The 26,524-nt window shown below is 33.4% G+C and overlaps 1 protein-coding gene and 1 pseudogene across 2 annotated transcripts in view; one reads left to right on the top strand and one right to left on the bottom strand.

Annotated features, from left to right (window-relative positions):
* Positions 1 to 5,185: 5,185 nt before the first annotated feature.
* Positions 5,186 to 10,253, top strand: LOC306660158 (GATOR1 complex protein NPRL3-like; annotated as a pseudogene). The gene is made up of 2 exons (XR_013766633.1): positions 5,186 to 6,936; positions 9,914 to 10,253. The product of XR_013766633.1 is annotated as a GATOR1 complex protein NPRL3-like (transcript).
* Positions 7,199 to 26,524, bottom strand: part of LOC306660181 (protein prenyltransferase alpha subunit repeat-containing protein 1-like) — a 631,547-nt gene continuing 612,221 nt past the window's right edge. The window contains exons 1-2 of the transcript XR_013763577.1: positions 10,401 to 11,686; positions 7,199 to 7,944 (exon numbers count right to left, since the gene is read on the bottom strand). The gene's annotated coding sequence lies outside the window, so the exon portion shown is untranslated. Of the gene's footprint in view, positions 7,945 to 10,400 lie in introns of the transcript that reaches the window.

Genomic DNA, 26,524 nt, shown 5'->3' with positions numbered 1-26,524 from the left:
AATTTCTTTGTGTATATCAGGTATTGACATAATTCTATTCTAGTGTGAGGAAATTTAAATGTTCTTTGATTCAATTTTGGGGATAGTTTGAGAAAAAATGCAATTAATTCTTCTTTAGTGTCTGGTAAAATTTATTGTTGGGCCATATAGTCCTTCTACAGATTTTGGGTTTAGTATTTTTATTTGTTTGTTTCTGTTTTGTTTTGTTTTTCCATAAAGCTTTCATACAGCAAAGGAAACAAAGTGAAAATACAAAGTATAAAGTGGAGAAAATATATTTGAAAAAATATTCTAGCTTCTAAATATATTTGAAACTACTCTAGCTTCTAATATTCTAAGTTAATCAGTAAAGTATTTAATGGCAAGAAAAATGTACTAATAGACATTTCTCCAAATAAGACATAAATGGCCACAAGGTGCATAAAAGAAAAATGCCAAAAATCAATATATAAGGGAAATGCAGAATAAGTTATCATTAAGATGGATATTTTATAAACAAAAATGAAACAAAACAAAACAAAATAAAGGGTAAGTTTTAGCAAAGATGAAGAGGAACAGGAATGGAAATCCTTATTCACTGTTGTAGGAATGTAAGTTGTTACAGTCAATGTGAAAAAGAATACAAGGATTCCTCATAAAATTAAAAATAGAAGTGTCATATAATACAGCAATTAATACAGTTTAAAATTAACAAATATACATTTCTGAGTATATATCAAATTATATTAATCAAGGTCTTAAAGATATATATGTACCCTCACACTTTTATGGTATTTTTCTAGCAGCCAAAATATGGAAACAGCACAAATATCTATTGATGGATAAATTTCAAAAGAAAATATGGCATGTACACACAATGAAATATCATTCTGCAATAATAAGCAAGGAGATCTTTCCATTTGTGATACCATGGGTGAACTGAGAGGACCTCTTCCTGAGTGAAAAGGACAAGAGTTGCATGATTCCCCCTATGTGAAGTAAGTGAACAAAATATTAAAATTTATAAAAGCAGAGAATTAAACAGTGTTTGCTAGGGTTGGCCTGAGGAAAATAGTTCCTCAATAGGTATAGAACTTCAGTTCTGCATGCTAAGTAAGTTCTAGAGATCTTCTGTACCTACAGGTAATGATAGGGTATATATTGAGAATATACCTCATGTTTACCACATATTAAACAAACAAAACCCAAAGGAAGTGTTGGAGATGAGGAATATACTTAGTATCTTGACTATTGAATGTAATGATGGTTTCTTGGGTGTATGCATATGTCCATACACATAAATATAAATATTTGTATGCATATATGTGCATACAAATACTTTTCATATATCAAATATAACTCAAAAAGTGTAAACAAATCATATTGTAAATTATATGCCCAGTCTCATTCAAAATAGTAAATTGAAAAATATTTCCTTGACAGGCACACTCAATGATAATATAGAAAGTGACAAATCCCACCATTCTGCTGAACTAAAATATTTGAATAAAATAAAAATTGCATTTGCTGAATGAAATATTTGAAATTAAATATTTGAAAATATAGAAATAAAATATTTCAATTACTCATTGACCTATTCAATGGCAATGAATCAATGACTTTAGAATTTTTCCCCTGTAGTCATCTACATTTCATGTAATGATTGTAAGCATAATACAGTTTTTTTTATAATTTTATAATTCCTATATTAATAGAGTACTTATAAAATTCATTAAAACTTACCAGAGTTTCCAGGAAGTGTTAGATTAAAATATTAAATATAGCAATAAAATATATTACTTATAATATTTTATTAGTAAATGTTTATATATGTTATTAATACATTTTGTTTTAATGCCTTCTTATTCAAAAGGTAATGATTAAAAATTTTTAGTATGTGTAAACAAAAATAATATACTTAATTAAATCACCATTATGACCATTATGTGGATAATGCCATGAAAATACACTATGTTTATCTTTTCCTGAATTAGCAATAATAATTTAGTATGCATCAAATATACAATGATTATAATTATTATTGGCTGGTTTATTTTATCATTGTATTTTAAAAAAATCCTGATAAAATAAACCTAATTTTAATTAACATATGTATTTTTGTACCAAAGGGAAAGATTTTCACGTACATAATATATTTCTGTATGCACTTTGTGTCTCTATGCACAATTATATATATATATATATATTTATGTATACATAAATTATAATATACTTCTAATGCTCTCATCTTTACCATGATTTAAAGACATCAAGAAAATGTACCATGATGCCAAAAGTAATTTGTCCCCTTTGATTTTATTTTCAAATCGACTAATTTAAATTTTAAAGAAAACTAAAATAATTTTTCAAAATATAGTAAATTTGGGGGTAAATCATAAAGATATTTCATTTCAGCTCATACCTTTTAATTGAGGTAATTCTGTAATAAGGGGATGTAGTGTCATTGAATCCAAGCAACTGTGAATACATATAATTGGCAAATGAACAACCAGCATTTCAGAACTGGTACTTGAAAGTTTTATATTGTTCAAGACCGGCAGGTGTTCTCACAAATTACCTGAAGTAATTTGCAGTAAAGTACTGCCACAAAGCTTCACATTAAATATGGGTATGATGTATGTAGTTCTTTCTACAGAAGTAAATCAAAGGTAATTTCATCTTTTTTTCCAGGTATTTACTAATTACCATATAATTATTATCTTTGCCTACAAGAAAATATGTAAAATACATATTTTAGAAAAGCAAGGTGACATTTCCAAGAGCTTAAGTTTCCTAAATGGTTAAGATTTAAATTTTTATTTTTAATGAGAAAAATGACATTTGTCAAAAAGAGATTTGTGTGTGTGTTAGTGTAGTGGTTACTAGTGGTTATTCATAGATTTGTTTTATAAGTAGTTATTAGACAATTATGCATATTTAAACTTATACACTCATCTATCGAGATGTCATAGAGGTAATTTCACAAGAGGGCATTTTTTCCTTAAGCATTTTTGAAGGCACTTAAACTTTTTTTCCAGAAAATCTTTTAGCTTATATATATATATAATTTTTTATGTGCTTAATTTTTGATAAACCATGTGGGAGTTATGGCAATTTCTATGCTGTCAAAAGATCTTTGCAGTTGGCACAGCACATTTAGGTAGTAAAATCATTTTTTTTTCTCTTTTCAACAATAAATTAAACTTAGCTATTATAACCTATTTACTTTATATACCTCTTAGTTCTTTATCCTTTTGATTTTTTATAACTCTTAGCTTAAATATAAGCACATTTTGCACCTGTGAAAAATATTTTCCTTTATTTTTTTTTTTCTGTAGGATTCTTTCTAGGTTCATTCGTTTATTGTAGTATTAATCGTTTTATTAGAAACAAAGAAAAAGAAACACATTATCCTTTGCCTCCTCGGGTTACAATCATCAAAATCACTCTTATATTTCTATGTTTTGTCCCACTAGAGGTCCTTAAGGATATTCCCTCTGATAGCAATGCTATATTCTAAAATACTCTCTGAGGGACTTGCTGATACTGTTATACAGTAAACCTTCTTAATTCATAGTCAGACTATTCTCTAACAGTGAAATGTGTAGTATAATAAATACATAATGAAGTAGCATTCATTTATCACTATCAAATATTATGCACTGAATAATATATATTATATATTGTATAGTTTTATACAATGAGTGGTGCACTTGGCTTGTTTACACCAGCATCAGCATGAACACACAAGCAATGCACTGCACTGTAACATTTTAACAACAGTAAGATCACTAAGCAACTGGAGTTTTCAACGTCATTATAATTGGATGGCATCATTATCATACATGTGCATCACTGGGTAAGACATCTATTATGCGGTGTCTCATAGCAAAATATTATTATCTCTTATTCAAGCTTCTTTGCTACAAATTTTTCTCTCTAATACAGACACTTAAACTTTTTTTTTCTTTTTTTTTTTTTGTGGTAAGAACCCTCTTGGTTTTATTGCATCATGAACAGAAGAAAAGTTTACATTGCCAAACAGAAAGCTAAAGAGAGACTGGAGTCCCATTAGCTTGATGTGCTCAGTAATTTTACTTTTTTTCAATTTATATCAAAGTACCAAAATATATCATTATAAGAAGGAAGGTAAATGTCTTTCTTCTTCTTGCTAAGTCTTAATTGGTTTGATGCTACTTATTCCAGTTTGACAGACTTAATATCATAGGGCAGAATTTGATTTTTTCCTTTTACTCCACTCAGCAAAACTTGGTCATCTCTAATCATTAGGTAATGCCTAAGTTAAAAGTCCCTGTTCCCTATGCATCTGCACCCTAACATCTTACTGGCTGTAACTTGTCTATAAAACTATTACAATCTTGGTTTGCATGAGCTTTTCATCCTGTGGTTGTGCTCTGTTTACCTTGGCTTATAAAACCTCTCCTTCCACCTGCACTTTGCAAAAAGGAAGCATGTTCTTTACCCACATAAAGACAGTTGGACAAATGGCTTCCCCATTCCCTCTCCCACTCGACACTTAAACTTTAATGTTTATAAATTAGAAAAATTTAAAGTTGCTGAATTGATAAACATGAGTGATTTACATAATTTGTGGCAACAGTTAAGAACAAAGTCTACAGGAGGAAAGTATAGATTCATCGTATTTACTATAATTAGAATTTTATAATGTAATTAAAATGAACACTTATTCTTTACACATGGTCTGATACATGTCCCATAATTTTGATAAATTTAAAAGTTAACAAATAAAACTTGATCCTTATGCTATGGGCAAGAAATACCAATTGTAGAAACAATTATCACATTTTACTCATTTTCTTCAAATCTAACCACATTTTCATTTTGGGAAGATAAAAACTTCTCAAAGAAATGTCTCTTTTTAAGACAATTAACTAATTTTGGGAGATTTTTATGTAAGATTAGAAAAACATTTTATACCAAAATGTTATAGTTCTATGAAGTATAAAATGTACATCTCTCAATGATGTGTATCCTTACGTTGCAGATTGGAAAAAAAATTGAATTGCCACCAAATTTTAAGACTACTTTGGCAGGTGACATATGATTTAAGAAACACACAGGACCTCATTTTTATTAACTTGATTTGTATATATTTATTTAGTGAACTTCCAGGCAACAGCAGGCAGCTGGCGCTCCACTGGCGGTCCGCAGTCAGTCTGCTGGCTGCTGTGGGACAATTGGCAGATAAGGCATGTAGCAGATATGCTGTTAACAACGCGGGGACCATGCCGATGACCAGGACGGTGATTCCAGGTTTTCAGATGTTATTTTGGCAACAATTTTGGCAACCAAGTCTGAAATGTGCGGCCAAAAATTTGAACTGAGTGTAGATAATGTGCTGTTTGTTGGGCACCGGACACTGCTGCAGCATGCTCTGGGGCAGGTCTCCAAAACAGTTCCGTCCCGAAGAGGGAAGCGCCTACCACGATTCTTTTTAATGTGGTGTTCGCCCTGAGGGCCAACAACGACCCTTCGGTGATCAATTGCATACCCTGTCCCGGCGCATTGCCATGGTCCTGCAGCATGAGGAGCGCCGCTGTCAGTACCTTACTCGGGAGTCCAAGATGATCCTGGCGCCGTAGGATGAGGTGTCCGCAGTGGCTGACGCAAATGAGGGTTCGCAGTCCCCGTTCCATCACATCCTGCCCAAGTGCAAGCTGGCAAGCGACCTCAAGGAGGCTTATGACAGCCTGTGCACGTCTGGTGTGGTGCGGCTCCACATCAACAGTTGGCTGGAAGTGAGCTTCTGCCTACCGCACAAGATCCACTATGCTGCCTCCAGTCTGATCCCCCTCTGAGGCCATTGAGCGGAGCCTGGAAGCCATCCGCCCCTACCATGTCTTGCTACTGCTCAGTGATGAGAAGTCCCTGCTGCGTGAGCTCCCCGTCGACTGTTCCCGGCTCTGGTGCTGATGATCAAGACCACGTCTGCTGTGAAGAATCTGCAGCAGCTAGCCCAGGACGTTGACCTGGTTTGCTGCAGGTGTTCCAGCTTGAGGCTCACCTGGTGTACTGGGCAAGGCTGTCATCATCTACCCTCTGTGTGAGAACAACGTCTGTGTGCTGTCTCCCAATGCCAGCGTGTGTCTGTACCCGCACTGACTGAGCAGTTCTCCCATCCAGGTCCCATCCTGCCATCCATCCTTGCCAAGTTCTCCTTGCTCATTTCCTTGTCGGAGTTCAGGAACCCCCTGGCGCCCCCTGCAGGACACCAGGCTCATCCAGATGGTGGTGTGGATGCTGCTGCACTGGCTCCTCATCCAGCTGCACACCTATGTCTGCCTTATGGCCTCCCCCAGTGAGGAGGAGCCCCGCCTGCGGGAGGAGAACGTCCCTTTCACTGCCTGGGTCGGTGGCCGCAGCCTCAGCACACCCAATGCCTTAAGCTTTGGCTCTCCAACCAGCAGTGATGACATGACCCTCACCAGCCCCAGCATGGACAACTCAGTGCAGAGCTGCTCCCCAGTGGGGATTCACCACTGAACAAGCGGATGACAGAGAGCCTGAGGCCAGTCTGTCAGAGCACGAGCGGGCAGCCATCCTCAGTGTACCTTCTGCCCAGAACCCTGAGGATCTGCGCATGTTTGCCAGGCTCCTTCACTACTTCCGCGGCCGCCGCCACCTGGAGGAGATCATGTGCAATGAGAACACTCGGCGCTCCCAGCTGCTCCTGCTCTTGGACAAGTTCCGCAGTGTGCTGGTGCTGACCGCCCTCGAGGACCCTGTCATTGCTGTCTTCCAGGCACTGCTCACATGAGCCAGGAAAAGAATGGGGCGTGAGGGTAGGCACTGTGGGTGGCCAGCCCTGGCCTGACTGAAGACCTGCAGAGCCCTTGACCTTCTTGCCACAGGCACCTTGCTCCCATTCAACAGCCGCTGTGGGGTCATCACCCTCTGGGATGTCACCTTCAGTTGGTAAGGAGTAAACAAGTTTTATTCATTAGAAATATTTGAAAATGGAACTTACAGAGATGAAACAAAAAACTTCATAACATGATTTTATTACAGTCGTGTATGTATCACAAAGTAGAATGATGGACTGTTTTAATAGTTTATAACTAGGATCCTTAGTCTCAGAGATTAGTTATTAAATAATTAATATGAACTCACAAAATTTCACTACAATTATAGCTAAAATAACTGGTAATATAATTTGAGGTTTTTTTTTTTTTTAAAAAAACTATTCCTTATAGTAGACAAAAAGAATACAAATATGTTTTCCTTTTCTGGCATTTATAGGATTTGTTGTATAAAACATAAAAATACTTTTATTTTAAAAGTTTAAGATTAGTTTAGATATTATTCAAATACAAAATTCTACAGAGTTTTAACAAAACCTTGTTCAATTTTGAGCTTTTATAATCCAATAAACCACTAGTTCCACCATTTGGGGGGATTTTATTTTTTTCATAAGTATTTACCATGAAATTATTTTAAATGTGTTTTTACATATGTGGAAGATACAGAAAAAAACTAATAAATAATTTCAAATAATTCTCATCTTTGGTACTATTTTGCATTCATGGACTGTAAAGAAATGCAATAATAATGTAACTGTTTCCCTCAAATTTTCCACATTGATCCATTTTGTGGGTCTAATTTTTTCATGAACTTGAGTAAAACCTGAGACATATTCCAAGATTATTATTTATTGACACTCCTTAATACCAACTTTCAGATAATTTTGTCTCCAAAAAGTGATAGTTCAATAATAAACTTGACCACCCAAGTGCATAGTAATATTTCTGAACTTCGTTAAAAATTGAATTTTTTCTCCTATCCCAGGATAGGCTGCTTCTTCTACAGATGTCTAGAGCAGGATAAGGAAGTGTTACCATTTTTCTTCTGTTCACCAGTGTTGCTTTTCCTCAATGTCCTAATCCACTCGTAGTTATTTAACTTCCTTTTCTGATTCTTCCAGATCTAGAGGGAGGAAGAAGAGGGAAAAGATGTAAGAGTAATGAAGTGGTTTATTGAATTGAAACTGATATAAGTGTGGGTTGATTTCTTACAGCCAAGGAAGATATTGAGAGTGACATTTTTAATTGAGAAGAAATTTGTAGATTTTTTTAGAGATTTTCTTTTCTTATACATCAATACCCTTTGAGTTCCTTAACACTTTCTCCTTCATCTGGTTACTTAGCATGTTGTCAGCTTCTGGTTTATGATGGTAGACCTCCATTGATTTTGTCTTTTGACATTTCAAACATAACTGTCTTGGAAATTATCTTTTTAAAATGTGTCCAGGTCAGTTTTTATTGTTGTCCATGTCTAAGTGGAGTATATCTAATGTCCTTTGCCAAGACAAACTATAAGTAAGAAGAATGTTTCCAACATAGTTTATTTGTCATTCGGAAGGTCAGGTGATCATCTTATCAAGCTATCAGAATTTCAAGGCATGTGTGTGGAACCAAGCATTGTGTACCCTTATCCCAAACATGTCAAGGGAAATAGGCCAGATTCTTTTAATGATCTCTTGAGACTCTTTTTCTTGGGTTAAGAATGAAGTGGAAACATCATCATCTGTTAGAGTTCCAAAGAAGGAACTTATACTTTATTAACGGTACATCCCTCCCATTTACCTCTTCAACTGTACTGCTTTCATACGGTCTAAAGAGATAAAAATAAAGCTTACACATTAATTTTTGACTCCTTTTTTTACTTGCCCCTTTTCAAGTGGTCTGGGAGCTCACAGATGCGGGGGCTGTTAATATCAAGACTCTATTTAAGACATTATGGGATTGAGTTGGTAGAAATCACATTTGGTATCTTAGTACAATATGCAAAAGATTATAAGTGAAATGTCAGAGTAGTATAGAAAATGCAGAGTCTTTAAATCATTTTTAGTACTTTCTTAAATTATCTCATTATTAATGTCCTGCCAGGAAATCACTACCCAAACAATGTATATAATTTTGAGATAAGTAATTATTAATTCTTTTATACTGACAGCTGAGTGAATGGAAGATTTTTCAAGTTTTATATTTCAGGACATAGATGTTTTAAGCATTTATTTTAAAATAAAATTTGGTGTACAATTGTGTATGAAATACATCACTCACTGCAGAATTTGTTTATCTTTTCAAGAGTTTTCTTGAGCTGCACAATTGATCATACATATTTCATACTATTTTAGATCTGGGCATTTTTGCTTTTGGTATAATTTAGCTCCAACCGTGTTAGAAATGAATATCAAATACTATCTGGAGGCAAACTGAGGGGAAAAGTGTTTTATCTGGTTAATTTAAATGTTAGGTTGTTAATCATATTCTTCCTCATCAGTTTTTTTTTTTTTTTTTAATTTTCAAGACAGTATTTCCATTCAAGTCATGTAAGTAGGCTCTAAGTCACAGCCGTATCTGAGAGAGTTGGACATGTTTAATATTTAAAGTTTCCCCATCTTTATTCCATTCTTTTTCGAGCTTGATTTCATGTACTTTAGATAGAAAGTTAGAAAAACAAGCAAAATGTTGTTCCCCAACTACTCAGAAGTTATGTTTCTTCTAGTAGTCACATTCACATGAATGAGGCTTGCAAGCAGAAAAGAGAAATGTGCTTTTTAAAAAAGGAATCCCTGCCATATGCAATAATGTGAATGGGCCTGGAGAACAGTAGGATTCATGAAATAAGCCAGACATAGAAGGACACTGCTACCTGATTCCATTTATATAAGGAATCTAAAATGGTGAAATGCAGAGAATCAGAGAGTGGGATTGTGGTCCAGGGACTGGGGAGAAGACATGAGGAGGTTGGTCAGAGTTCAAAAGGCTTCAGTTTTATTATATACTCAGGAGTAGTTTATCTTATATTAGAGGTCAGCAAAAGGAGAAAGAAAGACTCCTTAAGTTTTCCCAGGCAAAGGAATGATGACCCTCTCCTTCCACTCTCACAGCCTCCAGATCAACTGCTAGTCAGATTCCTGCCTCCTTCAGGATATCAAGAACTTGAAAGATAAAGGTAACAAAATAAGAGAATTGAAACATTTCATTCTTATAATAGCAAGAATCTGAGAAATGTGTGTGAGAATGTATATTTCTTGTGTCAGATACATAAAGGCAGATAATTATATATTAAAATAAATACATTGATATAGATTAACATTTGAAGATTCATTGTTATATCAACATACTGGTTCTATCAGCTCTCAGTGATCATGAATTTCTTTTTTTTTTTTTTTTTTGGATTTGCTTTTGGCTTTGATTAATAGCTTATAGCCTCCATTCAATAAAACCTATGGTAAATGAAGTTTAGATATTAGAAGTTGGTAGAAGTTGGTAGAAGTTAAGATATTAGAAGTTTGGTAGAGAGGAATTAATCTAAATGTCTGTGGAAAAGTTGAATGATATAAAAATACAATTCATGACCTGCTCAACTCCTACCTGAATGCATCACAGAAAAAGCTGGGAAAAATATTTCTTTTTTATTTTGGAAAATGCTTTTGAAGAGAAATTCAGTATAGTTGAAAAGTTCTGTCTGTAGTTTGGGAAAACCAGTAGAAGACACGACCTCTGAAATGAGATTCCATTTCATTCAGTGTTGGCATTTTTGAGTGAAAAAGACAGATGTCAACATGTAAACTGCAAAACAAACAAAAAAGAATCTGTCATTTAAGATAAAGATAGGTAATGAGGACTATATTGATCCACAGGGTTGTTTTTGCAGGGACTGAAATTGTGGGTTTTAAGTTCAAAAGCAAAGAATGATCCAATAAATGCTATTTTGATCTATATAACAAGAAAAAAGAAAAACTAAAAAGTCTGGTGAATGAGGACTGATATGATCCACGATAAGAAAGTCATTCTCCCTCATCCAATTTGGTCTTGCTTCTTCACACAATAATGATAACTCTACCAACATCTTGTTATTGTATAGGAATTCTGTGTGTGACAAGATAGAACCTTTGAAGATGCTTCTTAAAAATAGGCATCACAATTTCAGAAAAATTATTGTTATGTAAAAAAGTCATCAGATTCATTAATCATTCTCTACATTTCTGTCTCCCATAAAATTAGTTGTTGCCTCTGACATCTAAATTTTGCTTCCCTCTATCAATCACTCTACTGTGCTTGAAACACCTCCTTTGTAAACTTGAGAGTTGATAGTGAACCACTAGATATTTATTTCATTTGTTTGCTAAATAAGGCCCCTACTTTTGGTTTTGCAGTGAGTGCACCAGCTCTCCTCTGTCTCCAGGGAAGGAGTCAGCTTGTGCTAAGTTATCACTTTGCTGAAATCTTTATGTACTTTAATTATTCTGTTCCCCATTTCTGAAGGGCTTTGATTTTATGACTTGAAATATGTTACCATGGAAAACATTTCCAACTATATTGAATAAAATATGTGATGGAGACATTAAATGCTCACCTTTTTAATGCCACTTTGATGCCACATTAGCTTGCACCTGTAGATGTCCTTTTCTCTCTGTCTCTCTGTCAACTTATAAATATTCAGTCCCTCTATTATCTCATGTCAATCTGCTATAGAAATTTTCTTTTTCATAGCAGATATATCAGAACTTCTTATTAAGCTTGCAATGTTAAAATAGCTTTCCATTTATCTGGTATTTTTCACTATCTTCTGTTTGTTCCCATGTCTATTATATATTTTCTCAAATATTAGTCACATAACTAAAATTTGAAAAATGTAGAAAAATAGAAAGGCAGGAAATATAATATATAATTTTTAGATTGTGTTAATCATTTTATTTTCTTAATTATTAAATGCATATTTAATATAAAATTCTATATATACATACAGAAAAAATACTCATTAGATAAGTGGAATTATATTCTATAGGTAGTATTATATATAATATTTGTTAAATTCAAAATTTAGTGCTATTTTACCAATTGCCACTTCTATTTTCTCTTAATCTGTTACTCTAAATCATCTTTTACACTCTTCAGTGTTCAGCATTGAATTTAATCTATATCTTTCAGGTAATTGGTAGCACATTCAAATAGATGTTTACCTAGCTTATGTATTACCAGAGATATGTCTTGATTTATACTTAAAACCTCACAATTATGTTTTTTCCCTTACAACTCAATCCAAATGGTTCATGTCTAAAAGCCATTGCTGTTTCTTCAACAACAGCTGACAGAACTTTGAAACAGTCTTTGCATTTCTCAGGACACTTGCTGCTCTAGGTTTCCATGGACTCACAGTCTTTTGAGTTTTGCCGTACCAATGGTGCTCTCCATGTTCAACCTTCTTGCCGTTTATCCTCTTTCTAACCTTTTATGATTGCTCTTCAGCAATTGGTCTTCAGACCACCTCCCATCTCTAGATACACCTATTTTAAATTGCAGATCTACTTAAATAGCTCCAATAAATCTGCTAATGGTTTCTAAATTTGTACCATTAGGCAGGTCCTGTCTTTGGAGTTGACTCATCCATTAACACCTCCCTCTGAATAGTCATTTGAATCCCTGTTGTACCACTGCTCACATCAAAGTGAATTGCTATTTTTTCTTATTTTTTCTATGCAACTTTTCATTCTTTGTTCTTAAAAAGTCTAGTGGATTTTCCACAATGTATCCTGGAGGTTTTATTATTTATGACACTTTCTTTTTGCCATTAGGCAGGTTACACCTGCCTTTGGATCCACATATTCTGGAATTGAGTCAATCTGTCAATTATTAAGTAATTAGTTTTAAATCTATACAGAAAAAAAACCCTGTCACTTTCCTCAGAGGTGCTTAAATAACACATGTGTGGTTAATTGCTTGGCAGAAAAACCTTAAATCATTTGCTCTGATGGTTTCAGGGCAGGGATTTGTGCTCATTTTCAAACAGTACATGGGCTATTTTGATTGAACTAGTGGAACACTAAGCCATGGTTTTATGTTGGTAGAAACTGCTAAAATACCATGAGGATGATTATCTTCATTTGAAAGTAAATGTTATATATGGAGGGGATAGCATGGATGTTCAGTGGTGGAATATTTTTAAAAATAGTTTTATCATTTTAAAGTTGAACACATTTGTTACACTTAGAATTTCAGTCAAATTTGCACAACATGATCACAGACCTTTTACAAGAGTGTCATTTGAACTAATCCATTAGGCTTGTCCAAATTAGCTCACTTGTTTGTAAGGTATTAAATGCACTACAAATCCTAACATGTTTGTTACGCTCCATAATCATAGCACCTGTTAAACAGCTCACTGCAGCTGTACTTTCAGCAGATCACAGGCCATTAGGCAAGTTATACAGCACATTCTTTTAATAACCTAATTTCTCTTCTTTTGCACGAGACTTTCTGGTTCATAACATGAGAACTTTTTCATGGCCCTTCACTGATTGAGATGAGGACAATGGTTTTAACATTATCAGGATGCTTAGATACAATTTGCAAATGCTGAGATAAAATGCAATAGTAAAATATTTCACTAACTTTTAATCCAATTTATGATTTTTTTTCACTTGGGAGGTGATGGCTTCAGATTTATCATGCTCTTTTTTTCCTACAATTTCTTGAAAATAAGTTAAGTATAAAACAACGTGGTAAGGAAGCACAAAAACTCATATTACAAGTTTTTGTTAGGGGTCCAGACAGTTGCCAAATGGAGGAAACATCTGGCATCTATTTTATTCTCTCATTAATTTTTAAGCATTTGCAGGTTGTCTAAATCATCAAAACCCTCCAGTGTGTGCAGACACATACACACAAAATTACATTTAGAGTAACAAAGAATGTAAAATAGATGAGGCAATCTATTCACTTATTCAAAATTAAGGAGGGTCCAGAAGCTTGAGTCACTCTGCTGTGTGCTGCCAATAAAAAAGGGAGAAAATGTAGCAGGCTGACTAGGTCCCTGTTCTCAGAGAGCATACAGTTTTCTTCAGAAGAGACAGACTTTAATCAAATTAATCAGGAAAACAATAATAGCAACACATAATATATATAACACATTGTATATTTGTATGTATATGTATGTATGGAGAGAGAGAGAAATGATAAGTAGATAGATACATGTACGTCTATCTGTATAAATAACCATGTATGTGCATATACACACATATATGTATCACATACATATGTAGGTGATCTTTATGTCTGTATACATGCATATATATATATATATATAATGGTGAAGTAGAAATATTTGAATATGTACACATATGCATACACCAAAAAACTGAGAACATTAAATATGCCATGGTTCACCATAAGTATAATTTTCATTGAAATATATTATTAAATAGGTGATATTAGAGTAGGGCTTGTGAGAGAGTGACTACAGAATACAGGGTTGTTCCTGGTAAAAGAACCATAAGATACAGAAATTCTGTGTAAGGGTGAAGCAGGGAGAATTTGGAAATTTTAAAACAGAATAATATGCCTGGATCACAGATTAGGGCAAGAGTTCATTTGAAGAGTCTGCATAGATTCTCCTGGACCAGTTCATTTGACACTTCATAACCAGTCTGTTTGATTGTTTGTTTATTTTTTGTTTTGTTTTTTTGTCTTAATGCTCAGTGCAATGAAAAACCAGAAGTGATTTTAAACATGGGAGTCTTATGATCAGATTTGCATTAAACACTCCTTTTGCTGCTTTATGGAGCATGATGATAGATAAGGAAGGAAAGTGCTGTGTGATGAGTGGATATAAATATGGTACAAGGCCAAAGAAGGTTAAAAATCTTGTCACATGTTCCTCAGATAGGACATAAATACTCAGAATATACAAAGAACTCAAAAAAAACTTAACACTAAAAAACCAAATAAACCAATCAAAAATTGTATAAAAGAACTAAATAGATACTTCTCAAAAGAAGGAATACACATAGTCAACAAATACATGAAACAATGTTCCATATCTCTAGCAATTAGGGAAATGCAAATCAAAACTACTTTGATATTTCCTCTCAGTCCATTCATAATAGCAATTATTAAGAACACAAATAATAAAATGTTGGCAAGGATGTGGGGAATAAGGTACACTCTTGGTGGAATTGCAAGTTACTGCATGCACTCTGGAAAGCAGTATGGAATTTCCTCAAAAAAAAAAAAAAAAAAAAAAAAAACTAGTGCTGGAACCACCAAATGACCCAGCTATCCCACTCCTCATTATATATTCAAAAGATTTAAAATGAACTCTTCATTTTAAAAAACAGAAATGTTATAATCATTTAAACTTTTTTATTATTTAAAATCTATTTTGTCTGATATCAGTACAGCCATCCTACTGTGTTTTGTTTACTGTTTTCATTGAGTGTTTATTCTTCCTTTTTTAACTTTGAGCCTTTTAGCATATTACAGTGATGCAAACATTTCAGCACAATTCACAATAGCCAACCTATGAAGCAAACTCAGTGCCATTTGACAGATGATAGATAAAGAAAATGTAGTACATATGCACAAGGAAGTATTACCCAGCCACAAAGAAGAAAGAAAGTTTGGCATTTGCTGGTAAATGGATGGAACTTGAGACATCATGGTGAAATAAGTCAGTCCCAAAAAGTCAAAGGTCAAATGTTTACTTTGATAGAGGAAAGCTAACCCAAAATAAGATGGGGGGTATTAAAAAAGAAAGAGGTAAAGTGGAAAATAGTGAGAGAGAAAATAGAGGAAAGATCAGTAGAGTAAATGAAAGGAATTCAGGAGGAGGAAGAAGGGATAGGAAAAGGGAAGATCAGTATAATGAATCTGACCCAACATTTGCATGGCATGCATAGATGGAGCATGATGGGTCCCAGCATTGGTATATCCACAGGACACTAGTTAAAAGAAAAAAGTAAACTGTAAATAGTTTGATAGAGGGTTTGGAGGAGTAGAGGGAGGAGAGAGTAGATGGGTGGGGAGGAGTACTGGGGACTGAATTGGAGCAAGTTGTTTTTTATGCTTGTGTAATTATGTCAGGGTGTATTCTGGTGTTCTATATAGCTAAATAGATTTTTTTAAGAAAGGAAGATCTCATTTTGAAATAAACTTCAAACTAAGGAATCAGTTCCTACTTCAGTTTTTATAGCATTTTACTGCATGTATATGACCCCTGCATTAAATGAAACAATGAATTCATGGAAAAAGGCATTGTGGCAGTAAATAAGAATGTGAATTATTTGAGAGCATTACAACATACTATGCCATTTTAGGTATTTGAGGCATCAATATTATACATCATGTCCCTCCATATTTTTTTCCTGTTTACTATAGAGATAGTAAAAATATTTTGTTATTTATAACCATTCTTATGGTTTATTAATGAACTTCTTAGATTTGAACCAACTATGTATTCCTGGAATAAATCTCTCTTGACCATGGTTAAGTTTTCTCATTAAAATAATTGTTTCTTTTCTTCAAATTTAAATTGTGATAAAATACACATAAGATCTGACATCTTAACCATTTTAAGGGTACAGTTCAATGATATAAAGTATGTTTGTATTGTTATACAGTAATCACTAAGATTTAGAACTCTTCACTTTACAAAACAGAAATGTTGTAATAATTTAAACCTTTCTTATTGTTTAAAATCTATTTTGTCTGATATCAGTATAGCTGTTCTACTGTGTTTTGTTTACTGATTTCATAATATTTATTCTTTTTTTCTTAACTTTGAGCCTTTTAGAATCTTTGTATCTAAAGTGAGTCTTTTTTATTGCTGCCTTATAATTGTATACATTAAGATTCATTATGCCATATTCACACATGCACATAATTTGATCATATTCCCACTATTATCCCTTCCCCACCCCTCAGCAAACTAATTTTTAAGAAAACAATAAAGAATAATTAAAAATGAAGAATGGTTTAAAATAATTTTCATAAAGTGAAACAATAAGCAAACAATGAAACTATAAGCAAAACTAAATAAACAAAAATAAAACATAATGATAATTTATAAAAGGATTGACTGATGCTTACTAAGAAACTGTGGTTTAAAACTTATTTTTAGAGGTTGATTAAGTAATATTAAATAACTTTCTAAATAAACCTGTAATATTTGTCCTGGAAAAATACTACTGGAAAACCCTACTTCTCCCTACTGTTTACAGAAAGTTGAATATTCTATGCAAGAAAATTCAAGTGTTAACTGATTTAAAGGCAGATGGAATTTAATGAAATAAATCATAGTTTGTATTTTTTAGTATGTCTACACATACCTAATCACTTCTTCTAATTATATTTGTATAAGTAGTAATGGAAGTTTTTAATTTCTCCATTTAGTGGAATGATAACAGAAAATCAATGTGGACTGACCTGAAATTAGAACAAGACTTGAACAAGACTTTCTTATCATCTTTCTGTAATTTACTCTGCTGAATGCATTATGACGAGGTTATAGGAAAAGAACATGAGAAAATTTTATATTTTTTTCTTTTTGGTATTTGAAAAGAGAATGTACTGATCTTATTAATATTCTTCCATTTTCCTGGCCATAACACTGACAGTGGGAACATTCATATGAAAACAACATTTTATTTTAAATTGGTCTGCTTTATAGATGACTTTGATGTTTTAAATTTCTAAAATTTCAGCATTAATTTCAGTTTTACTGTGCCTAAACTGTATAATTTGTGAATTTTTTCCCTCTTACTCCAGAAATTTTTTATGTTTTATACCGTAAACTGTACAATTTTGAAGATAATATGGGTGTGATACCTATACACATAGAAGATCAGAATTTTTAGGACTAGAAGAATAGAGAGATTAAAAAATAAAGGGATAGAAAAGAAAGACAAGCAAAAAAAAAAAAACAGAAGAAAGTACAGTGAGTGGACTATATATAAAATTTTTTGCAGCCTAATTTCATCATGGTAGGTTGAAGAATGTATCTTTGGCACTTAATCCTATAGAACATAGCATCAGGACTTATGCCTGACCAAGGGTCAGTGGATTTGTAGGAAGGAAAGAAGAAAGTCAAGCAAGCATTGAGACTTAATGACTCATGACCTTTCTTATGTCAAACTTACATCATTTTATATTTTACTGTATCGCACTTTTGAATTCACTTTGTAACTATTTTAATGTGATTTATTCATATGAACATTTAATCATTTTATAATATATGGAATATAATACAAAATATTGGGATTCTGTTTAATGATTCATAGTTTTTGGTCTCCATTATGTTAAGATGGCACACATGGGAAATGGCCTTTGAAAAACAAATTAAAAATTAATATAAAACTAATTCCCAGATCTTGGTTTCTAATGCCATTTTCCAACAAAATAAACTTAGAGAAATTACTGATTCTGGAGGTAAGGCAAGAAAATGCAAAATAAGACTGACATAGCCTCTAGTTCCAGAAAGGAAATATTCATAAAACAAAAGGATGGGGGCTGTCAAAGGGACATGGAAGCAAACTAAAAGACAGACCTATAAACCAGAGTTTTAGCAACTTGAGCACCAATAAGGAAAGTATGATTATATTATAATCTAAAGCAAGAAATAAATATCTACAAGTCCAAATTGATAAAAATATATGATTGACAAACTAAATAAAAGGAGATGAGTACAAATATTCTGTAATTATAAATATTTGTTTGGTTACTGATGCCTCAAGGATATAAAGCATAGCTTCTTTCCAAAGAATATAGCATGGAAAGAAGGCAAAAATTTAGTTAGTTTTAATTGAATACATACAATCGCCTGAAACAAAGAGCACACTGTCAATTAAATAACCTTGTTGGTAATAGATATCTTTCCCATGATATGCTGAGGGTGGCACTTTACTTCTGTGTCTTCCTCTCAAAACCCCTAGTAATGACTCAACACCTCTAGTCATGAGGGAAACTTTAGATAACCTTAAATGGTGAGACATTTTACAGTATGTAATCAGTAATTCTCAAACCATAAACATCATCAAAACAAGAAATATCTGCAATCTTGTCACAGTCCAGAGGGGACTCATGACACATGAATATTAAATAAAATATGGATGCTGGATGGAATATTATAGATCAGAAAAAAAATTAATTATATAAAAAGAAAAAATACAAATAAACATGTCCTAGTGTTAATGTTGACTCGTTAGTTGAATCAAATATGCCATTCAAGTGGGAGATGCTAATAAGAGGAAACCTGGAGTTGGGGTAGAGAGATACCCTCTGTACCAACTTCGTAACTTTTTTGTAAGTCTTAGACATTCTATTATTAATGCTTGTGTAAGAATTCATATAGTGATTTTATTTATTTATTTACTTTTTATTTTAAGCATATGCCTTTAGGAGCCTGGATAGAGTTTATAAAATGTCGATTGTGTATGTAAATCTTAAAGTAGCATAGTAAGCCTATGCTTATGATTGCATTTTGTTGCTATATTTACCCATTTAAAGCAGCTCATATACTTATAATTAGACCTATTAGTCATTTTTTAATTTTTCTGTGTTTTTCATAGTTGGTTTTCATACTCATGCTGATAAAGACAGTGTAAGAATAGACAAACTATTGAAACAAGTTATGGATTGTTTATTATTGCAGTATTGAGATTGCTTTGGTTTCTCTTATTCTCTTTGGCAGTCATTACAGTACTCAATACACAGAACTCTGCCACCATCACAAGCAACAAAACGTAATTAAGAACAGAGCAATATAATGAGTCTAAATTTTTCTTCACGGGATGGGGAAAACAACACAAATTGGAAACACTTACAGATTGGGGCCAATATTTCCTCCTAAACTCCACTGCATCTAAAGATTCCTGTCACATGTATACATCTGTTTACTGTTTTCTAAAAAAGCATTGAACATCATTTTGTAATTTTAAAGTAGTCTGAAGTATAATTGTAACAACAAATTGCATATATGTAATCATACAATTGAATATGTTTTGACAGTTGTGTGAAGCCATCACCACAGTCTAAGTCTAGTTATTAAACATGTGTAGTATGCCAAAGGCATTCCTCTCACCCAACTATCCCATCCCTCTCCTCTCTAATGAAACAGCTGCTAATCTTTTATTTCTATCACTACAGACTAGTCAACATTATCTACAGTTTCATAGAATTTGAATAATATTTTGTACTATCTATTTTCATTTAGCAGAATTAGTTTGAGATTCACCCCTGTTGCTGTGCATATTAATAGATTTTCCTTTTTACTGTTGAGTAGTGTTCCCTTGAATGGATATACCAAATTTGTTTTATCATTTATCTTTTGATGGATATTTGTGTTTCTAGCTTTTGGTGTTGCAAAGAAGTTGGCATGAACATTCAATCACAAATTTTCTTATGGACAAATGTTTATTCCTGTTACACAATCATCTCTAAATGAAATGGATTTATCATAAGTAGGCAGAGTTAAATTTTAAGAAACTGTTCCAACTTTTTGGAAAGTCAATGTATCATTTTCATTATTCACAGTGGTGTTTATTTTTTTAAAAGTAGATAGATTATATAAAACAACAAAGAATAATAAAATATACTGTGATGATAAAAAGTAGCTAGCCCTTGCTAGGCAAAGTGGCCCATGCTTGTGATCCCAGGATCTTGGGAAGTTGAGGCAGGTGGATTGCAAGTTTGAAGCCAGCCTCAGCAACTTAACCAGGCCCTAGGCAACTTAGTGAGTCCCTGTATCAAAATAAAAATAAATAAATATAAAAGGACTTGGGATGTAGCTCAACAGCCTTGGTTAAAAAAAAAAAAAAACAGTAGATTTACCATGTTTTGCCTAATTAATACACTCTCAAAATGTACACTCTTATATCTCATTGTAGATTCCTAAGCACAATGTTTTCTTGTAACAATAAAATAGTGTCAGGTAGAAAAATTAGCTTTTCAAAATTCAGAGGTGTACAAAATTGATAGAAAAATCTAGGGCTGATTTTAACCTAGTATTGTGGACATAGAAAGAGATACCCATAGACTAAAGGTGAAAGGATGGGGGAAAACATACCATGCACATGGACTCAGCAAAAAAGCTGGGGTATTCATCCTCATTTCAGATGATGTGGACTTCAAGCCAAAGTTAGTCAGAAGGGATAAAGAAGGACATTACATATTGCTTAAGGGAACCATAAATCAGCAAGACATAACAATCATAAACATCCATGCCCCAAACAGTGGCTCATCCATGTATGTCAAACAAATCCTTCTCAATTTCAGAAACCAAATAGACCATAACACAATAATACTAGGTGATTTTAACACACCTCTCTCACTACTGGACAGATCTTCCAAACAAAAATTGAACAAAGAAACCATAGACCTCAATAGCACAATAAATAATTTAGACTTAACGGACATTTATAGAATATACCATCCAACCAAGAGCGAATACACTTTCTTCTCAGCAGCACATGGATCCTTCTCTAAAATAGACCATATATTATGCCACAAAGGTAATGTTAGCAAATACAAGAAGATAGAGACACTACCTTGTATTCTATCAGATCATAATGGATTGAAATTAGAAATAAATGAAAGAGTAAAAAACAGAAGCTACTCCAACACCTGGAGATTCAACAATATGCTATTACATGATGAATGGATAACAGAAGATATTAGGAAGGAAATTAAAAAATTCTTAGAGGTAAATGAGAACAAAGAAACATATCAAAATCTCTGGGACACTATGAAAGCAGTACTTAGAAGAAAATTTATTTCATGGAGCGCATTCAATAAAAGTAGTAAAAATCAACAAATAAACGACCTAACACTACAGCTCAAAGCCCTAGAAAAAGAAGAACAGACCAACACCAAAAGTAGTAGAAGACAGGAAATAGTTAAACTCAGAGCTGAAATCAATGAAATTGAAACAAAAGAAACAATACAAAAAATTGACAAAATAAATAGTTGGTTCTTTGAAAAAATAAACAAAATTGATAAACCCTTAGCCACTCTAACAAAGAGAAGATGAGAGAAAACCCAAATCACTAAAATTCGGAATGAACAAGGAAATATCAGAACAGACAGGATTGAAATACAAAACATAATTAGAAGCTATTTTGAAAATCTATATTCCAACAAAATAGAAAATTTCAAAGACATCAACAGGTTTCTAGAGACATATGAATTACCTAAACTGAACGAGGAGGACATACACAATTTAAATAGACCAATTTCAAGTAATGAAGTAGAAGAGGTCATCAAAAGCCTACCAACAAAGAAAAGTCCAGGACCAGATGGGTTCTCAGCCGAGTTCTACAAAACCTTTAAAGAAGAGCTCATTCCAATACTTCTCAAAGTATTCCATGAAATAGAAGAGGAGGGAACCCTCCCAAACTCATTCTATGAAGCCAATATTACCCTGATACCCAAACCAGACAGAGACACATCGAAAAGAAAATTTCAGATCAATATCATTAATGAACATTGATGCAAAAATTCTCAACAAAATTTTAGTAAATCGCATACAAAAACATATTAAAAAGATAGTGCACCATGATCAAGTGGGTTTCATCCCAGGGATGCAAGGTTGGTTCAACATCCGAAAATCAATAAATGTAATTCACCCAATCAATAGACTTAAAGTCAAGAATCACATGATTATTTCAATAGATGCAGAAAAAGCATTTGATAAAATACAGCATCCCTTCATGCTCAAAACACTAGAAAAAATAGGGATAGTGGGAACATTCCTTAACATTATAAAGGCCATCTATGCTAAGCCCATGGCTAATATCATTCTAAATGGTGAAAAAGTGAAAGCATTCCCCCTAAAAACTGGTACAAGACAGGGTTGCCACCTTTCACCACTTCTATTCAACATCGTCCTTGAAACGCTAGCCAGAGCAATTAGACAGACCAAGGAAATTAAAGGAACACGAATTGGAAAAGAGGAACTCAAACTATCCCTGTTTTCTGATGACATGATTCTATATTTAGAGGAGCCAAAAAATTCCACCAGAAAACTTCTAGAACTCATAAATGAATTCAGTAAACTAGCAGGATATAAAATCAATGCTCATAAATCTAATGCACTTTTATTCATAAGTTATGAATCCTCAGAAAGAGAAATTTAGGAAAACTACCCCATTCACAATAGCATCGAAAAAAAATAAAATACTTGGGAATCAATCTCACAAAAGAGGTGAAAGACCTCTACAATGAGAACTACAGAAGACTAAAGAAAGAAATTAAAGAAAACCTTAGAAGATGGAAAGATCTCCCATGTTCTTGGATAGGCAGAATTAATATTGTCAAAATGGCCATACTACCAAAAGTGCTATACAGATTCAATGCAATTCCAATTAAAATCCCAATGATGTACCTTACAGTAATAGAGCAAGCAATTATGAAATTCATCTGGAAGAATAAGAAACCCAGAATAGCTAAAGCAATCCTTCGCAGGAAAAATGAAGCAGGGGGTATCGCAATACCCGAACTTCAACTTTACTACAAAGCAATAGTAACAAAGACGGCATGGTATTGGTACCAAAATAGACAGGTAGACCAATGGTACAGAATAGAGGACATGGACACAAACCCAAATAAATACAACTTTCTCATACTAGACAAAAGTGCCAAAAATATACAATGGAGAAAAGATAGCCTCTTCAACAAATGGTGCTGGGAGAATTGGAAATCCATATGCAACAGAATGAAACTAAACCCATATCTCTCACCCTGCACAATACTCAACTCAAAATAGATTAAGGACCTTGGAATCAGACCAGAGACCCTGCAGATTATAGAAGAAAAAGTAGGTCCAGATCTTCAACATGTCGGCCTAGGACCAGACTTCCTCAACAGGACTCCCATAGCACAAGAAATAAAAGCAAGAATCAATAACTGGGATAGATTGAAACTAAATAGCTTTTTCTCAGCAAAGGAAACTATCAGCAATGCAAAGAAAGAGCCTGCAGAGTGGGAGAATATCTTTGCCAATCATACTTCAGATAGAGCACTAATCTCCAGAATCTATAAAGAACTCAAAAAACTCTACACCAAGAATACAAATAATCCAATCAACAAATGGGCTAAGGAAATGAACAGACACTTCACAGAAGAAAATCTACAAGCAATCAACAAACATATGAAAAAATGTTCAACATCTCTAGTAATAAGAGAAATGCAAATCAAAACCACCCTAAGATTCCATCTCACCCCAATTAGAATGGTGATTATCAAAAATACAAGCAACAACAGGTGTTGGCGAGGATGTGGGGAGAAAGGTACACTCATACATTGCTGGTGGGGCTGCAAATTAGTGCAGCCACTCTGGAAAGCAGTGTGGAGATTCCTTAGAAAACTTGGAATGGAACCACCATTTGACCCAGCTATCCCACTCCTTGGTCTATACCCAAATGACTTAAAATCAGCATACTACAGAGACACAGCCACATCAATGTTCATAGCTGCTCAATTCACCATAGCCAGATTTTGGAACCAACCTAGATGTCCTTCAATTGATGAGTGGATAAAGAAACTGTGGTGTATATATATATATATATATACACAATGGAATATTACTCTGCCATAAAGAACGATAAAATTATGGCATTTGCAGGCAAATGGATGAAATTGGAGACTATTATGCTAAGTGAGATAAGCCAGTCTCAAAAAACTAAAGGATGAATGATCTCGCTGATAAGTGAATGATGACACATAAGGGGGGGTGAGAGGGGTTAGTGTTAGGGTTAGGGTTAGGGTTAGGGAGGGGGGCAAGAATGGAGGAAGAAAGGACTGTATAGAGGGAAAAGAAGGGTGGGAGGGGTGGGGGGAAGGGAAAAAAATAATAGAATGAATCAAACAACATTACCATATGTAAATTTATGATTATACAAATGGTATGCCTTTAACCCATGCACAAACAGACAAACAACATGTATCCCATTTGTTTACAATAAAAAAAAAAGAATGGCAATATAAAAAAAAAAGATTTTTTGTCATACACAAATGCATATTAGCAAAGAGACATAGAACTCAAATAGGCTGTACTTTTGAAAAAGCTGTACTTCTAGCAGGCATGTGACTATAATTCCAGAGACTTGGGAGGCTGCAGCAGGAAGACCAAAAGTTTGAGACCAGCCTGAATTTGAGTGTGTTTCTGTCCAAAAGGATAAAGATAAATATAAAAAGGACTGAGGTTGTAGGTAAAATGCCTGTGAGTTCAATTTCCAGTACCAAAAAAAAAAAAAAAAGAAGGAAAAAAAGAAAAAGCCCTAGTTTCCTTGTTTTTGACACTTTACAACTCTGAAAACACTTTGTGTGAAACATGACGTATTTGTCATAATATCATAAAGGTTAATTTAGTTTAGATTCTAAACCAATCATGTGAGAATATCATTCACTATAAACAAGACAGGACACCTTGTCTGAAGGATCAGCTTCTGATTTTCATAGATTCTTAAACATTATTCGTGCAACGTAAGAGTGTTTGAACATTTTCCTCAGACCACAAGTCCTAAATGCCAATTACATGAAACAAAATGCATACAATCTATTGTTACCAATAGTGACCCCCCATTCAGCTGTCTCTCAGTATCCATGGGGGATTGTTCTCAGGATGTCCACAGGAACTAAAATCCTCAGATGCTCATATCACTTACATAAAATGCCAAAGAATTTGTATGTGTGGAACTTAAGAGGGCTTTATACAATGTAGATTTTATGTGAATGTTATTATACTCTTCTGTTTAGGGAATAACGGCAAGGAAAAATAGTCTGTATGATGCATTTTTATCCCTAATAGTTTTGATTCATGTTTATTGAATCCGTTGTTGCTGAACCCTTGGATACAGGCTATAGATGATCAGAGATAAAGACAATTGAAATATTCTGGAGTCAAGTCTTTCAGTCATAAATAAATATCTGTTTGATAAATATTTATAGGTCTATAAAATAAGTACATATGATATATATACATAAATATATATTAGGTCTCTTCAAATATGAGCTATACAATTCTAGGTTTTATAATATAAAAATGTTTACATCCATATAGAACTACACTTGAGACTAACATACCAAAAAGATAATTCTAAACAATATATTTTAATCTAAATACTTTAGTATAATTATCTCCAAAATATATAACCTTCCATTATCAAAATTACATTACTACAAATTTCATAATAGTTTAATAATAATTAATCATCTATTCCAACTTAACAGACTTCCTGAAAAAATTATTTTCACCATATTTTATCACAAGGTCTAATTCAGAACCTCTAGAATTTTTGTTACTCCTGTAATTTGTTGTATTGGTACATATGTATCCAACTTCCCTAATTTTAAATTACCCCAATGTCCTTTAATGCTTCTAAATTGAAAAATCAAAATAAAAGACTTTGTAATACTCAAGTTATACTTTTAAAATTACGTTATACATGCTATTTAATGGTTCAATTTGCTTAGTTTTGGACTGTATTAGGTCATCCCAAAATTAGCTATGCTAAGATTAGCCAATTTATTAAAATGATGGCAGTTCAAGTTTTTCTTCATGCTTTGCTTTCCTTCTTGTTTCAAAACAAATCTTAGCATCACATGAATACACAGTTTCCACCATCTTTCAGAATACCAATGCTAGTTGATGACTGGTATGGTTATTAACCTAATGATCATATTAGGGATCAAGAAGTGATTTTTAAAAATATCCTATAGCACTT

The sequence above is a fragment of the Sciurus vulgaris genome (assembly GCF_902686455.1).
Source record: "Sciurus vulgaris genome assembly, chromosome: 4".
Classification (NCBI taxonomy): Eukaryota; Metazoa; Chordata; class Mammalia; order Rodentia; family Sciuridae; genus Sciurus; species Sciurus vulgaris.
Note: the sequence above shows the minus strand (reverse complement) of the source record. Positions and strands in the feature narration are given on the sequence as shown.